Below are 17999 nucleotides of genomic sequence, written 5' to 3' on the forward strand. Positions count from 1 at the left end.
TAAATTATGAAACATACTATTGAGTGAATTTAGAACCCTGGAAAACACAATATTAAATGATCACATCTCATAGAACTCTAACAAATTACCTGTCTTAAATAATATGCAATTAACTAGATAGGCTATTGTAATAGAAGTATTTGAGAAAAAATTTTAATCTTCACATATATTGTTGCAAATATTTGACTGTTACATATTGTTTTAGATTTCTATATTTAACAGAAATAAAAATAAATAAATATTTTCCAAATCCTCAAATATTAAATTATGTGTCTCTTTTTTTTTTTTTTTTTTTTTTTTAGTTTATTGGTACATTCTAGGTATACAGTACAGTTACATTCATTACTGGGATCTTGTACCTGTACATGTCAGGTCTTGGTTCTCATTTTTTCCCCTTGTCCCTATCCTCTCTTCACCCCCTCCTACCCTCCCGATTTCTAAATTGTGTGTTTCTTTATACAAAAGAAAATGAGTATAAGAGTGAAACACTTCAATAGAGATTTTATTATAGTTTCTTTGGTTTAGTCTGCTAAAATTTTTGAAAATATAAAGCTTTATTGCATGGTTTGAGTTCCATTTTATTTTTTATCTCTAAACACTATTTTCCTGAATATATTATTAGAATAATAAATATTAATTTGTAGAAAAAATATATTCATAATTCATAGTAACTCATTTAGAGACACTAAGAGATGAAGAAAATAAAGATCAAATCCCTTCATGAAGCATTTATATTTGTACTTTAATTGGTATAATTTGTATTTTAATTAGTTTTAATTGGTTTGTATATTATTGTGTTATTTATGATCCCAGAAAAATAAAATAATAAGAAATATAATAAGTCCTTACACCACTTTTTAAGGAGTAACTTTTTATTACATCTCTTTTAATTTCTTGCTCTACTCCCATAAGTAGATGTGTACATATATACAAGTATTTATGAAGTACTTTCATGTCTATTTTTTGTAAACCCAATTCTGTAGCAATTCATGTTGACTTGTGCCCAAATATACTGAGAAGAGTGGTCTGCTATGAATTTAGTTACCACATATACTGATTTATACCCATTCAATTAAGATTTGGATGAAAAACAGGAAAAATATCTTCATGTTAAACTGATGAAGCAAATAATACTTTACTTTTGGCACTGGCATGGTAGAAAAATCTATAACTATTGTCTTAAAAAAATAGGATAGGCTGGGATTTAGCTCAGTGTTTCTGCCACCTGCCTCCCAAGCACAAGGTCCAAATTCAATCTCCAGTAACAACGACAGCAAAAAAAATCAAAAACAAAACAAAAAACATAGGATCAATCACTTACCTTTTTTTTTTTTGGTAGTGGTTTCTCTAATAAGCATTAAGTTGATGCATCATTGTGCTTTTGATATGCATTTCCTGAAAAGATTAGTAATATTAAGACATTTTTCATAGATATGTTGGGAATTTATACTTATTCTTTTTGGAAGTGTCTTTTTAGGACTTTACTCACTTTTAAACAGGACTATTTGCTTTTACTTATAGACTTTGATTTACTTAGACATTTTGAAAATTAATCCCTATAAAATATATATTTTTGTAAGTGTTTTCTCTCGATCTATCTTCTCTTCACTTTTTTGGATTTTTGTTTCTTTTTGTTTGTTTGTTTGTTTCCTTGTTTGTTTTTGCTTTTGCTAACTTTGAATTTCAGGTTATATCCAAAATACCACTGCTCAGAGTAATGTCATGAAATAATTCTACAATATTATTTATAGAAGTCTTTAATTTGAGGTTTTACACGTTGTCTTTGCTTCATTTTAAATTTGTCTTGATATAAGAAAAATGGTCTGATTTTATTATTCTTCATCTGCATATTTGTCTTAGTTATTTTTCTTTCATTGCTGAGAAAAAAAACCAAATACCCAAATTTAAAGAAGGTTTATTTACCTCACAATTTGTAGAGGTTTCACTTCATAGTTGCCTGACTACAAGGCAGGGTGGCACGGTAGAGGAGCTTCAAAGAGCAGAAACAGTTCATAGCAGGCACAAAATAGCAAAAGCAAGAAAGCAAGCAAGCAGCAAGTGATGAACTTCTTTCTGTCCCTTTTATCTTATCCAGGGTACCCACCTGTGTTACACTTCTCTTTTATTGCTGAGACAAAATCCCCAAAACCAAAAGTTGGAAGGGAAGGGGTTTATTTGGCTTACAGTTTGTAGAAGTTTCAGTCCAAAATCGTCTAGCTCCTGGGCAGGGGTGATAAACAGGTATGGCGGGGCAGGAATAACATGGTGTGCACAAGACAACAAAGGCAACAGGTGAGTTATCAGCATCTTTCTGCCCCTTTTATCTTATTCAGACTACAGGGATTACGGCAGTGCCAAACTGATCTCTCACATGTAGTGGTTTAGTAATCACATGCCTTTAACCCCAGTATCACACATTCCAGATTCAACTACCTCTGAAAAAGAAAGTCCCACCTCATCCACATGAGCCAAAAAACAAACCATAACACCACCCCTATGGCAGGTAGCACTCACGCCCTTAATCCTAACACTGCACTATGAATCAATCCCAGCATCACACACTCTAGATCCAACCACCTCTGAAAAGGCCCACCTATGATTGCATGAGGCTTTGGCGGATATCTAGACACAAGCCATGATGATATTCAATTTTCCCAGCTGTACTTATTGAACAGAGATATTGTCCTTTCCCTGTTGTGTATTTCTGTCACCTTTGTTCAAAAACAGTTGGCTGAAGATTCAGATTTATATTTGGACTCTGTATTGAATTCCATTGGTCTGGGTGCATGCTTTTATTTGGGCAACATGTTGTTAGGGGAGGTTTTTTGGGGTTTTTTGTTTGTTTTCTTTTCTTTTTTTTTTTTCAAACTTTGGACCTTCAGCTCTCAAGGCAGGTGCAATGCCACTGAGCTAATTCCACAACCTGTTTGTTTTTCTTTCTTTGAGACATGGTTTCTCTAGGTATCTCAGGCTGAGCCTCAAACTCATTATTCTTCAGCCTCAGCTTCCTGAGTTCTGAGACTGCAGCCATGTGTCACTGTGCCTAGCTGGTGACTATCCCTTTGTAGTGTGTTTTCATGTTAAGCAGTGTGATCATTCCAGTTTTGTTCTTTGTGTTTAAGGTTACTTTGATTGACATTTTCTGTAATTCCATACACATTTTAGGAATTTTTTTTCTATTTTTGTGAAGAAAGTTATTGCCATTTTGATCAGGATTACACTACATATGTGAATCACTTTGGAAAGTATGAACGTTCTGCCTGCTATAGTTTCCATCTGGACACCTCCTCTCCCATGCCTCATGCCTTCATAGGTGGGACTTTGGGTTATGATTGGATCAAAGGGGCGTGCTACTCACCAGGGGATCAGTCTCCTGAAGGGTTTATAGCTGAACTTCATGCTGAGAAGTGAAGCCTGGTTGTAGGAGGTGGGTCACTGCAGGTGTGGCCTGGAAGGGTGCCATCTCCTTCTGCGTCCCACCTCTGCTGTGCCGGGCCTTGGAGCCAGCTGATTATGGACTGAATACCCTAAAAACTGGGAACCAAAATTAACCTCTGCTCCATTAATTTGTGAGTATCTGATATTTTGTCCTAGCAATGAGAACATGACTAAGATGCTACCAATAGTAATTCTTCCAGTTCGTTAAATCTGCGAGTTTGTCATATGTGGCCTTCATCATGTTGAGGTACATCTCTTCTGTATCCACTTTGTTGAGAACTTTTATTATGAGCTAATGTTGAATTCTGTAAAATTCTTTCTGCCAGTAATTGAAACAATTATTCTGTGCTTGTCCTTTATTCTGTCAATGTGATTCATTATATTTCTTGTTTTGCATTCATCATATCATCATTGTATCCCGGGATGAATCCTCCTCTAACCCAGTCAATTATTTTTATAATGTGATGTTGAATTTTGATTGTGTTTTATTGAAAAATTTTGCATCTATAAACGAGAGATACTGACCTGTAGTTTTCCTATTTTTTGCTGTGTTTTTGTCAGATTAATGTTGTCCTTGTAGAATAAATTTGGAAATTCACCTTTGTTCATACTTTTGGAATACTTTTTGAAGAACTATTATTAGTTCTTCTTTAGATTTTGTAGAATTTATCAGGGAGGCAAAGGATTCTGATTTTTTTTTAATGGCATGGATAAAAAGATAGAATTTCCTTATTGTTTATCTCTTCATATTTTCTATTTCTTTATAATTCAATGTTCATAGGTTATACAAATGTATATATTTCTTCTTGGTTGTGGAATTTATTAGTGTATATTTATTTACTCATAATAGTTTATTATGATCTTCTCAATCACCATAATAGTAGTTAAATGTCTTTTTATCTATAGTTTCATTTATTTGAGTCTTATATTATCTTCTAGTTGGTCTGGCTAAAGGTTTGTCATCACTGTTTATTTTCTTTATTTTATGCTTTCTTAATTTTTTATATTTTTGTAATTTCTATTTGTTTAATTTCTTCTCTGATCTTATTTTTTCATTTCTTCTATTAATTTTGTGCTGAACTTGTTCTTGATATTCTAGTTCCCAGAGACACAATATTATGTTCTTTGAGATCTTTTGAAATTCTTCATTTTATGATTTCTAGTTTTAGATAATCATGGTCTCAAAACATATTTAATATTATGTCAAGTATAATTATATAATTAAGGATTATTTTGTAGTATAGTGTATTGTATCTCCTGAGGAATGTTTCTTGTACATTTCAGAAGAGTGTGTATTCTTCATTTGTGATACAGAATGTCCTGTTTATATCAGGTCAATTAGTCCTAGAGTGCATCTATATCTAATATTTTTTTATGGATTTTCTGACTGAAGGACCCATGCACAGCTGAAATTAGGGTCTGACAGTTCCCTGCTAATATTACTTTGTAGTCTATCTTTCTTTCTAGATCTATTGATATTTGCTTTATATATTTAATGCTCTGATGTTAAACATACATACCAGCAATTGCATACTCTTGCTGAAATGACTTCTTTATTATTACAGCATGTCCTTCTCTGTCTCTTCACAGCTTTGATTTAAATGTTTCTGGATTTAAATATAGCTATTCCTGTTCTCTTTTGGTTTTCATCTGTTTCAATTATGCTTTTCCATTCCTTCAATTCTATACTATTCGTGCCTTCACATGAAGAGTGCCTCCTGTAGCCAGAATATAGTGGAGACAAAGCAAAAGTTAATTAGTGCCGGAAAACCAGTCTGTTTTCTCATGTGGGAGACTGGCCCATCCGAAGCTTGAACAAAGAAGATATACATTCTAAGGGGAGTGTTACAAGTGAGGCATCTTTGGCATACATTCATTGATTACAGAAATTCAATATGTATTAGTGAGCAGGCTCAATCACACATAATACTGGCAATGTGTTCATTGGATGATTTAAAACGTGAGCTTCTATCTCATTTACATCCTGGTAAAATGACAAAACTCTTCTAGAGACAAAGACATTTCTGAGATTTTGAAATTCGTTCAGCCATGTTCAGGCAGATGAGTCTGGACAGACCTAGATGTGTTAAACAAAGAAAATTTCAAGTAGGGAATTTCTCTTAGGAAGTTCAACTTGAACTATGGAAGCAAAATTTCCTTGCAAAATTCCCTTTCAGTGGAGTTAGTAAAATACTTGCTAATATATAAAAGACACTAAGTTCTAAAATGAACAATTAGTTCAAATGCACCTTGTCTGTGCTTAATATTTTGCAACATACGACACACTTACACTGATGCTACAATTTATCATTATAGCAACAAGCAAAAGGTATGGAAGGGGAAGGATTTGGTACAGCCTAATTCATATCAGAGAAACACATGGATGTTAAAGACTTGGCAAATGCCATATAGCTAGTAAGATTCTTTCTTACTAAAGTAAAATTTCCAGGACATCACTCTTTCTACTTTTCAGTAAATTACATATGCAAAAAAATAGATAATATTCAAAATAAGGCACCTAGAGGATTTAAAACTATGAAGTTATTTCTTTAAAGTCATAATTGCAGTATACACAAATGACATTCACATACTAATTGTATTAATTAGTATTTATATACTAATTACTGAGGATTATTTTGCAAAGTCATTAATGCCATATATAATAAAATATAAATTCTATTTCCAATTTTTTTTGTATTTAGATTTGGAATATGCATTTATGGTTTTCATTTGAATAAATAACTATAATTATTTTCATATTCCAGAATTCCTATGAGCACACATGAAAGATATCCAACATGGCAAACTAGAGGAAGAGTTACATCTGAGAAACTCAGGAGAGCTCCACTACAAAGGAAGATATTTGGAGGTGGGAGAAGCATATTTGACACTGCCTGTTATCATTAATGTCCAGATGTTCCCCAAAGCCTCGTGCGGTGAGGCTTTTTCAGAGGTGGCTTTTTCTATTATGTGATGCTGGGAATAAACTTCTGTGAGAACTAACTCAGTGCACTGATTGGTTGGGCACCACTCTAATCCCAGTAGCCTAGACACAGTATAAAAGGGCAGAAAAGTGCTGCTAAGGAACTTGCTGGATTGCTTTACTACCTTCTGCCCCCCATGAACCATTTCTCCTCTTCATTTCCTGTTTGTCATGCCACCCTGCTTTGAAATCAGCCAGTTATGGACTGAAACATTTACAAACTGTGAGCTAAGTAAATCTTTCCTCCCTTAACTTTGGGCATTGGATATTTTGTCTCAGCAACAGAAAAGAAAATAAAGCACCTTCCTTTGGATATTAAGAAATCATCTCCATTGTATAGGTGAAGTGTTAAGAATAGATTAGTTTTTCTCCCCGGATATTTATTTCCTGTAGCTACTATATGGTATTATTTAACCATATGCAAACCTAGCTCATTTTTCTAATTTTACATCTTAAGAAATTGAAAACTTGTTTACTTCAAAATTTAAATGACTGAAAGCCACTTCTGAAGTAGAGACAGAATTTATCCAACAAAAACAATTAAATTAAAATTCCATAAGTAAATAAGAATCTCTTGAATTTAATCAGATAAATGTTGATCTGGAACATTAATGATTCTTTCTGCTTCTGCTAAGTAAAATATTTTTACAGAAAGGAATTTCTGATTGTTTAGGCAGGAAATTCATAAGTACAGTAGAGGCAAGATTAGTTAGGCATGTGGCTTTAGTAATAACTTCATAGTTTCCATTTATTTCTGCCATTGACCTGGTGACCACATTATTATATTCTTGATCTACTTACCTTCAGTGATTTAGAATACTATTAGCAATAACATGAGGTACAATTAAACCTCTTACACATATGGGAGAAAAAAAGATCTGGTCTCTAATTTTTACAGCAAGTTTTATTATTGAGAAAAATGTCTTCAACTAGGTACAAGAGTATCTGTCATTCCAGTGGCACCAGATGTTGATATTTATAATAAAGAATGCGATCAATTTTGGTATTTCCAAGGAAGTACTGCTCTAAGTAGAATTGTTGTAACAATATCTTATTATATATTAAAGAAAAGTAAATACTAAAGTAGTAGTTGCCTAAGACTTTTTGTGATTCAACATGTATATACAGTAAAAGAGACAGTACTATCCTGATTAAGTCATATGAACGATAGCTCTCTATTGGGTAGTATTAAATTTATCCAAACAAGTAATATCTGCAAGATGAACAGGGCACAAGAATGCTGGTAAAACAATTGAAATAGTTTCCCTGGTGTGAATAATCTGCAATAATACATAAGATCCTAATAAGATTACTGACATTGAGAAATGGGAAGAAAGGAGCTAAAGTGTAGGGAAGGTGGGATGGGTAGGGGAAGAGTAAAAAGGGAAAAGAAAAAAATGTGAGATAATGAAAAGATGGAAATAAAGTATTTGTAAATGGGGAGGGGAGGAGGGAGTGAAGGGAGGGCAGAGGTAAGGGGAAAAAATAAGAATCAAGACTTGTCATGTAGAGGTACAAGATCCCAACAATGAATGTAACTGTACTGTATCCCTAAAATGTACCAATAAAATCAATCAAAGCTGAAAAAAAAACAACAATTGAAATATGATTTTACTTGAACAGTATATTAGGAAAATTACTCACAACATCCAAATTAGAAGACAAATCTACTAAATTGTTTTACTGGGTCAATTTTCTTTGTATTTGCACAGAAATAAATACAGTGTAGCTAAAGTTAGACATTTCATAAGTGTTTTTTAAAGACATTTGTACTAAGAATTGAAGATAGAATCTTCCTTTATATTATGTAATTCAAACCTTGAGGTAGAGACCACGTTACAGACAATGTAGATCTAGTACAATCAGTTTAAAAATTTTTTGTAGGATTCCCCCTTTTTTAATTTTTTCTAAGGGTTTACAATGAGGGTCCTACATTTACAAGAGATAAGACCTGTGACCACAACTACCGACAGCTTTACTAACCCTCCACTAATCAAGGAATGCATCATTTAAATTTACTTAAATAGATGTAATGATCTGAATAGAAATTTTAACATTAGACCTTGCAGTAATAATAAAAGCCATGTTTTCTGCCCTTTAAATGGTATAACCTTATCAGTGTAATAAACCTTGTCTATTTATCTACACTCAGTACAATTGCTCTCTATATTTAAAAAACTGTTAGTTTTAATGAGTTTTATGAAATTTAGAAATTGACCTAAAATTTCAGTTTGTATATTTTTCTACACTGTTGAATATTTTTGGCCTGTAACATGAGTATAAGATTTCTCTACATGGTCATTAATTTGCTTCCTGACAAAGCTAATATGTTACCACTTAACTAAACATTATTACAAACATTCTTTTTATTTAAAATTGCATAGCAGTTTTGTTTGTGTTGTGATGTACCGAACATGTAAAGTACTTCTTATTGATAATATATGTATATAATACTTATTTTGCAGTCTTCCCTGACATTGTTATTCAAAGTACCCCACAGGTAACCTCTGTCTCTGTCTTCACAACATGTAACATTTTATTTTCCTTTTGTCTCTACTATGGTGATAAAATTCGATCTGTCTTATTTTATTTCCAGTCTGACACAAATGCTCAGAAAATTCAAGTATACATCCACAATCCATTAGCTAAAGCCCTGAAGATCCCATGCATTCAGAATTAAAAGTAATTTATTTTTACTTTTAGAGATGCAAATATGAATAAATACTGAATTTTACATCAGACATAGCAGGCTCTGCAGCAGTCATGCATAATCAAGCAGAGTAGTGTTTCTTCGGTGGGCCATGGTGTTGACATTCTCCTGTTCCAGGAGTCTAAAGAGCCACAATTCACATCAGGATTTGCTGCCAAAATAAATAAAGAAAACATTGCTTTCACAATTTGTAGTTTTATCATTAATGATTAATAGCTAAATAAAGGAATATGTAAAAACAAATGACTGTAAAAAATCAATACAAAGGCTTATTAAGTGTAGATTTTGCAAACTTTGAGTAAAAGAATGTGCTGTGAAAATGATGTCAGTGATTTAGTGTGTGCGGTGTAGACTCCAAAATAAATAAAGAAAACATTGCTTTCACAATTTGTAGTTTTATCATTAATGATTAATAGCTAAATAAAGGAATATGTAAAAACAAATGACTGTAAAAAATCAATACAAAGGCTTATTAAGTGTAGATTTTGCAAACTTTGAGTAAAAGAATGTGCTGTGAAAATGATGTCAGTGATTTAGTGTGTGCGGTGTAGACTCTATATAATACTAATCACAATAGCAATAAACACAGCTGAAATCTTTTGTCCATTCTTTGCAGTACACTGTTCTTTAGGTATATTAATTTATTTAATCCTTACACAATATTAAGTAGTGTCTATTTTACAGATCAGAAAATGAGCAAGTAAAAAAAAGAAACAAAGAAAGAAAATAAGCAAGTTGTTTTTCCAAAAATCACTATAAAGCTAAAAAATGAAGTTAATTCCACAAAATATACCTCCAGAATCCACACTTTTAATTACTATGGTACAAAGCTTCATGAATTTGCATTAATTCCTGCCAAATAGTAATATTCAACAAAGACTAGCTCATTGCATTAAGAAAATCTAAGCAAAACTCACTAAGTTGTTGAGTTATGGCAATATCTTTAACAAAAAATACTTAAAATTAGACTTTTCAGAAATTAAATCTCTACTAGCAACTCTGATCTTGAGAAATTTATTTAATCTTTAACAGAGGCATAATTGTCTTGTGCAAAGTTGACATCATAATCATATCTCCAGCCTATTGTTTTGCAAAGATGAGAGTAAATCAAATAATGTATGCCTACTCGAATTTCTTCTCTCTCAATATGCAATCCTTTTCTGTTTTTATTAATAATCAAGTGTTAGCTGTATATGTATAGTTGGCCTAATTACAGCAGGTGGCTATTCAAGCTACCACTAATCTAGGTGTTGTTTGAATATACTTTACAGATGTGATTAATATGTACAATCAGCTTAGTCTAAATAAAGACTATTCCCCATTATGCCATTGGGCTGACTCGAACTGTATAAGAGGCAATGGGAATAAAACTGAAGTTTCTCAAAGAAATTTCTATATTCAGTTTCAGCTGCTGTACTATGGCCTGCCCCATAAATTTTAGAGTTGTCTGCACATTTTTAAAATAAAATCACAATACAATTCTTTAACAATACATATATATATATATTTTTTTTTCCTATTCTTTTCATTTGTCTGAAAGAAAGTTGACTGATGGTCTAGCTACATATTTTCTTACATTATTTTATTAGTATTTCTGAAAAGAGAATATTTATATATTCAACCAAGTCACCTTAATTTCTTCCATCATATGTATGACATTCCTCATGTACATCTAAGGTTATTGGAAATTAGAAAACATCCCCTCCATTTCAAAATAACCAAATTTATATACCAAGAAACCTAAATCCATACTTGGTATGGAAAGTTTTTTGAAACTTGTGTTTATTTAAAAGGAGCAAATACTGAACTGCAAGTTTTAATTCACTGAGATTGTGGAGTCTTATGATCCGGTGTTCTCTTGGTAGAATTTTAATTAATCCCCTTTCTATCATTATAATTATTTTTCTATTTTCCATTCTTAATCTGGAGATTATCAGGGATCTCTGCCTGGCAGGTTAATTGCCTCCTGTGCTCCACTCAAATGCAATTACACTCATATTATTTGTCTGTCTGTCTGTCTATCTGTCTGGTTTTGCCTTTCTCTCCTGTATTATTATACCTTTTGTCTTGGTAATAATTTTAAAGGCTACTTCCTTCCTTTCTTTCATACTTTCTTCCCTTCCTTCCTTTTTTTCTTCTCTCCTTTTTCTTTTCTTTCTCTTTCTTTTCTTTCTCTTTCTTTCTTTCTTTCTTTCTTTCTTTCTTTCTTTCTTTCTTTCTTTCTTTCTTTCTTTCTTTCTTTCTTTCTTTCTTTCTTCTCTCTCTCTCTTTCTTTTTCCTTCCTTTCTCTTTCTTTCCTGTTTCTTGGGATGGAACACAGGGACTGATGAATGCTAGGCATATACTCTATCACTGAGCTACATCCTCAGCCCTTTAAAAGGTACTCAGAAGAGAATGGATTTTTGAACTTCTTCAGAATTCTCCCACATTTTTTATGAGTGGTCTCTTAAAAGCAAAAAATATATATAGTCAATAACAATATTCATGGAAAATGGTTCATATGACTTATAAATCTTTCTAGAAGCTTAGCTTTTAATGCAGCAGTTACTGTGACTTCATTGGGCTGATATTTTTATTTGCCTAAATTTATATAGATGCATCACAAGCACATAAGGCCCTTAGAGGCAGTTTCAGAAGTGTTTAGCTTCTATCTCTACCATACATAAAACTATGATTATCTGGAGCCCATAAGATAATTATGGTATTATTTCAAACTCAGTGAGTCAAATTGTAAAGAATTCACTAGAAAAATCGTTAAACTATCTTTTATAGAAAATCAAAAGAGAACTGTTTCAGGGTATCACATGTAGTCACTATTTTTAAGGTGCACAACACAATTGTCACTAAAGTGTAAATGTATTTCGCACTTAGATGAGAAAAAAATCATCATTGAATTTTCAGAACAGCCATGACAGAACTCTTTGTGGTAAACGAATAAGGTCCACAGAAACCTTAGGCTTAAGTAGCTGTAATAGTTAACTCAGGCACTCATCAAAATATGGCTATAGTGTTATACAAAATTGTGTGAGAATTATGGAAAAAAATCCTGCGTGTAATTTACATTTAAGAACTCTTCTAACTGTATATGACCTTGATGTTATCGATGTCATGATTTCCAGGCTTGCAGGAGGCAAGAGTTACAGCATTAAGGTGTCTTTCACCCAGGTTTCTGAGGCAGGCCTAGGAGACCAGACATTTTGTGACAGAATTGTCAGAGAAGGCAATGCATGAAGCTCTGGAGTGAGGAAGGCCCCAGGAGTTGGTGCTAATAGCACAAAATGTTTGCCAAGGAAAGCTGAAGGCAGTGAGCAGAGCCAGCCTGAGACTGAGGATGTCTGGATTGGAATCAACAATGCCATTGGGTCAGTTCTCCAAGCCCTTGGTAATAAAAATCTTACCAAAGCATGCCCTGAATGATAGACATGGAGCTACAGGACTTAATGTTTCCTTTGCTGGATTTTGCCCTTGCTTTGGTCTGATTATATTTTCCTATTCCTTCCTTTTAGAATGGAACTGTCTATTCTGGGAGCAAGTAACTGGTTTCTAGAATTTTTACAGGAGTTCACAGCTACTAGTTTGCCACAACTCTCCAGGGAGACTTAAGATCTGGACTTTTGAAAAATTCTGGGACTGTTGAGACTTTGGGGGAGAACTTAGTGCATTTTGAATTGCACACAGGATAGTTACATCATGGTAGGTGGAATTATGGACTTGCTATTATCTTTATTTGGATTTAAATATAGTTTTAGAAGATGCATTTTGTTGTCAAGTCAACCATGGTTGGATCATAATGGCTAAGCTTAACTGTAAACTTCACAAGATTGAGAGATACCTAGATTATTGATGTGGACTTCTGGGTATATATGGGTTGGTAATAAGAGAGTGGTCCTGGGGAATATATCTGGTCCTGGCTCCTTCTTTTCTGGTTGTCTTCCCCTGCTATGGGCTTCTTGGATGCCGTGAGTTGAGCAGCTTTCCTTTGCCATGCCCATTTGCTAAGATGTTTCTGCCCTAGAAACTGCCAAAACAGGAAGAAAGCCCTGAAACTGTGAGCTCAAATAAACCTCTCCTCCTTAAATTTTGGATGTCAAGTATTTTCTCTTCAGAATGGTATAGCTGACTGATGCATTTTTTTGAAATTGGAGATTATTCATTTGCCTAAATCACATTTTATGATATTTAAAAAATTGATAATTTCTGTATTACACCTTTATTTCAAGCCTTATTGTGAAGATATTTTGAGAACTATCATTATAGTAATAATTTTTCATAATATATAGAATACATTTTAATAATAGAGAATTTTCCTTTATTATAAATTTAACCTTGAACAAAATGATTGGAAATAGAACTTTATTTTCATTTATATTTTCTTCAAAATGTAAGCATTTTGCCCCAAAGTCATCTGGTAATTGTAATCATTAAGGAGATCTTGAAAATACAAATGTTAGTGTAATTTAGATTCCTGATTACCATCAAGGCAACAAAGGAGATCTTTTAGGTGAGACAGTGTAGATAACAGGTAAAGAATGATCTGGGAGGAAGCCCCAGCCATCTTTTCCGAGAAAAAAATAATAAAATACTGGAAGTTGTAGGTGGGATGAGAAAGCACTGAAGATAGAGCTTTAATCTGAGCTCAGTGACAGAATGGAACAAGACCAAGTTTAGTAGCTCACTTTTCTTTCTCTCTCTTACCTCTTTCTATTCCTCCTCCCATCTAATAATTAAAATTTAGGATGCAAAGACATGACTATACATCAATATGTTTTATTAAATAGAATTTTGTGTGGAATATGTCTATATTTTCCCAAGGCAATGAACATAAATCATACTACCTCTTAAAATCAGAGAAAGGAAGAGATAAACTTAGAGGGGGAAATCATAGCCTTTAATATATGAAAATATTGTTTCTTCTCTTAAAATATCTATATTACAAAGTTTAGCACCTACTTGTTTTTATAGGCAATAATTATTGAACTTTCAAAGTTAAAGACTGTATTTTTTTACAAAAGTATCTGTAAACCACAGAATACATAATTAGCAAAGGAAAATGATATTGGATTAAATAGATGACATACTTATCAGTGTTATAATCAGAAGAGTAAGATATTGTAAATTTTAAACACTTTAATGAGGGTTCAAACACACCTAATAATTTTAAACAGTGAATATTAGATGCAATTTGGAGAGAATCATATAAAAATCTAACTTTAAATCCATAATAATATGCTTTAATTTGATGCTGGCAGCAGCTTGGAGCCATAATAAAGTTTTTTAAAGATAATAAAATATGAAAGAATATCATTAAATAAATTTTATTCTTATTAATTTTAATAAAGACCTTGCAAGCAAAACGTTGAATAGGCAAAAATTAAAACAAAAGCAAAACAAAAACAAACAAAACAAACAAAAAAAACAAAATCTAAACAAACCCTCTAAACCTAAAAAGCAAGCAAAAAACGAATCTATGTGGTAGATTCTTCAAATGACACAAGGCAATCGAGGAATGATAAAATAGCTATCACTTAGTAATCACTATGTTCTCATTGTTCTTGTTCAGATACCATGACACTTGGAATCCTCAGATGACTGAGGCAGAAGAAAGAGGGGAAGAGAGCACAGAGCCTCAAGATGTTGACCTGCCTCTTGGGAAGGCATGCTCCTCTGGGTATCATAACGCTGATGGAAATGGGAGGAGTCAGCAACCTCTCCCTTGGTTCCAAGAAGGATAGCAAAGTCTTATTACTTTTATTATGGCATTTGTCACTCTAAAGACAACCTTGGTTCTGTGACTCAAATGTCATTCATTTAGAGACATAGCACATAAACCTTCTGTGTGAGATAACTCTGTAGGATTATAAAAATACACCATGGATGTATTGGCCTCAATGTCCATCCACTTAGCTATAAATATCTCTAATGTCTCATCCTTTATAGCTAAGTAGTACTCCATTTTATTTTTTTTAAAAAATAGGCTCCAATTGGGCTGTTTCCAAGGTTTAGCTATTACAAACTGTGCTGCTATACACATGTGTGAGCCTAATATCATTGTGGTATGATTCTTTTCATTCTTTTGGAGGAATAGCTGGGTGAAATGGGACTTCTAGTCCTAATTGTTTGAGATATCTTCATATTGATTTCCACAGTGGTTGCACCAGTCTGCACTGCTAGCAGCAATGAAGAAGCATTCCTATTTCCCCACAAGCCCTCAGCATTTGTTATTGGTTGATTTCTTGACAGCAACCATTCTTTCTGAGTGAAGTGGAATTTCAGTGTTGTTTTCATCTGCAAATCTCAAATGACCAATGATGTTGAACGTTTTTTTCTTATGTTTACTTGCTGCTTTTACTTCTTTGTCTGAGAAATGTCTGTTCATTTTAGATGCCCAATTTATAATTGGGTTTTTATGTTTGGGGTCTGATTTTTTTTGAGTACTTTATATATTGTAGATAGTAGACCTTTGTTCTGAGGAAGAGCTGGTAAATTTTTTCCCACACTGTGGGTTGCCTCTTAGCTCTGCTTGTAATTTCTCTGGAAGTGCAGAGACTTTAAAAAGATGAGAGCCCAATTGTTGATTCATTGTGCTAGTTTCCATGCTATTGAGAATTTGCTCATCAAATCTTTTCCTATTCTGATATTTTCAAGAGTTCTACCTAACTTATCCTCCAGCAAGTTCAGTGATTCTGTTTTAATGTTTATATCTTTAATCCACTTGTATTTTAATTTAGTGCATGGTGAAAGATATGGGTCTAGCTTTAATCTTTGGCAAATTGAGAGCCAGTTTTTCCAATATCATCTATTTAAGAGTCCATCCTTCCTCAAGAGAGGGCCTTTGGCTCCATTGTCAAAGATGAAGTCACTGAGTATGTCAGGAATTGTTTCTGCATCTTTTATTCTATTCCACTGGTTCTCAGGTCTATTTCTTTGCCAGTGCCATGCTGTTTTTATCACAGTGGCTTTGTAGCATATTTTCAAGTTGGGAATAGTGATACCCCCTGCCAAGTTGCTGTTGCCTAGAATTGCTTTTGCTATTCTAGGTCTCTTCTGATTCCAAATTAAGTTTTGGATTGTTTTCTCTAGTTCTGTGAAATATACTGTTGGTTTTCAATACGGATTGTGTTGAATCTGTATAGTAGTTTTGGAAGTATGTCCATTTTCGCTGTTTTGATTCTTCCTACCCAGGAACAAAGGTTGCATTTCCATTTTCTTATATCCTCTTCAATATTGTTTTTCAAAGTGTGGTTCTCCATGTAGAGATCTTCTGTTTCTTTTGTTAGATTGAGCCCTAGATATTTCTTTTTTTCTTTTTCTTTTTCTTTCTTTATTTTTTTGGATGCTATAGTGAAAGGGATTGGGATTTTGTAAAACGCCACCTATCACAGCCTCAACGGTGTGAAATTCTCTAGTGTGAAAAGCTATAATAGTACATAAGATCCTAATGAGATAATTGACCATGTGAAATAAGAAGAAAAGGGTTAAAAGTGTAGGTAAAGTGGGAAGGGTAGAGGAAAGGGAATAAGGGAAAAGAAAAAAGTATGAGAAAATGAAAAAATGGAAATAAAGTGTTTGTAAATAGGGAGGGGAAGAGGTGGTGAAGGGAGGGCATGGACAAGGTGAAAAAATGAGAACCAAGACCTGTCATGTAAAGGTACAAGATCCCAGTAATGAATGTAATTGTACTGTATACCTAAAATGTACCAAAGAACTCAACAAAAGGAAAAAAAAAATCTTTGAATTTGCTTTGAGGAAAATACTCAAGTAATCCCTATTCATTCAAGATGACCTAGGGATGTATTTCACCTCATTCAGCCATGGAGGTACTTGGGTTCTTGCAGAAATGAGTCAAGAAAACCTGACTATGGCTCACGTAAATGTTAGACCTCGACATTGTCCATATCATTATTATTTTTTACACATACAGGACATAAAAGTTTTCCACTCATTCAGAGGAACCCTTGACAGGCCAAGCACTTAATCAGAATTGGAGTCCAGGAGATTGGCCCCTGAGATGATGAGGTATGAAGTTCTGAGAATAAAGCTGAAGTACACTGGAGACCTGAAGAAGTCGGAGGCCCCTGGGATATGAAACATCTGCCAAAGAAAGCTGTGACAGCAAGTGGAGTCAGGTTAAGAGAGTATGTGGGCCAAAACCAGCATGGCTATGAGGGTTGGGCTACCCAAACCTTCTGAAATTCATATCACATCATCATGTTCCCTGGATACTGGAAATGACACTACTTGATTTAATATTCTTTGCTAGATTTTGGTCTTGTTTTCGTCGGATTCCTTTCTATTCTCTTATTCCTTCTTTCCAGATGAGGAATTTTTACCCTGTGCAGTTGTCTATTGGATCATGTCATCTGCTATTTGAATTTTACTGTGATTTACAGGAAAGAATCTACCTTGAATCCTGCAGGAGACTTTGAAATCGAACTTTTGAGAAATACTTAGATTGTTAGGGCTTTAAAGAAGAAACTGGAGCATTTTCAGTTGTAGGCAGGTAAGTTACATCGTGTTACATGGCATTATGACCTTATATTGTCTCTATTTGGGGAGTTAATATGCTTTAAGATGTGTTTGCACTTCAACTTGACAAGGGGTGAACTTGTAACAGTTAATCTTTATTGTCAAATGTATTAGCTTGAGAAATGACTAGGAGATCAGTAAACCATATTTCTTGTTTGTCTTGACAGATGATAGGGGCTGGACATTGGGTACTACACCTAGGCATTGGAGTTCTGTTCTCTGGATATTTCTTTGTCTCTATTTCCTGGCTGCTGTAAAGTGCACAGCTTTTCCCTAACATGTTCTTCTATTGTTGCATCTATACCTTACAGCCATATAGGCATTGGGTAAATCCTATGAAAC

This window comes from Fukomys damarensis, unplaced genomic scaffold (genome assembly GCF_012274545.1).
Source record: "Fukomys damarensis isolate Sample0158 unplaced genomic scaffold, DMR_v1.0_HiC HiC_scaffold_35, whole genome shotgun sequence".
NCBI lineage: Eukaryota > Metazoa > Chordata > Mammalia > Rodentia > Bathyergidae > Fukomys > Fukomys damarensis.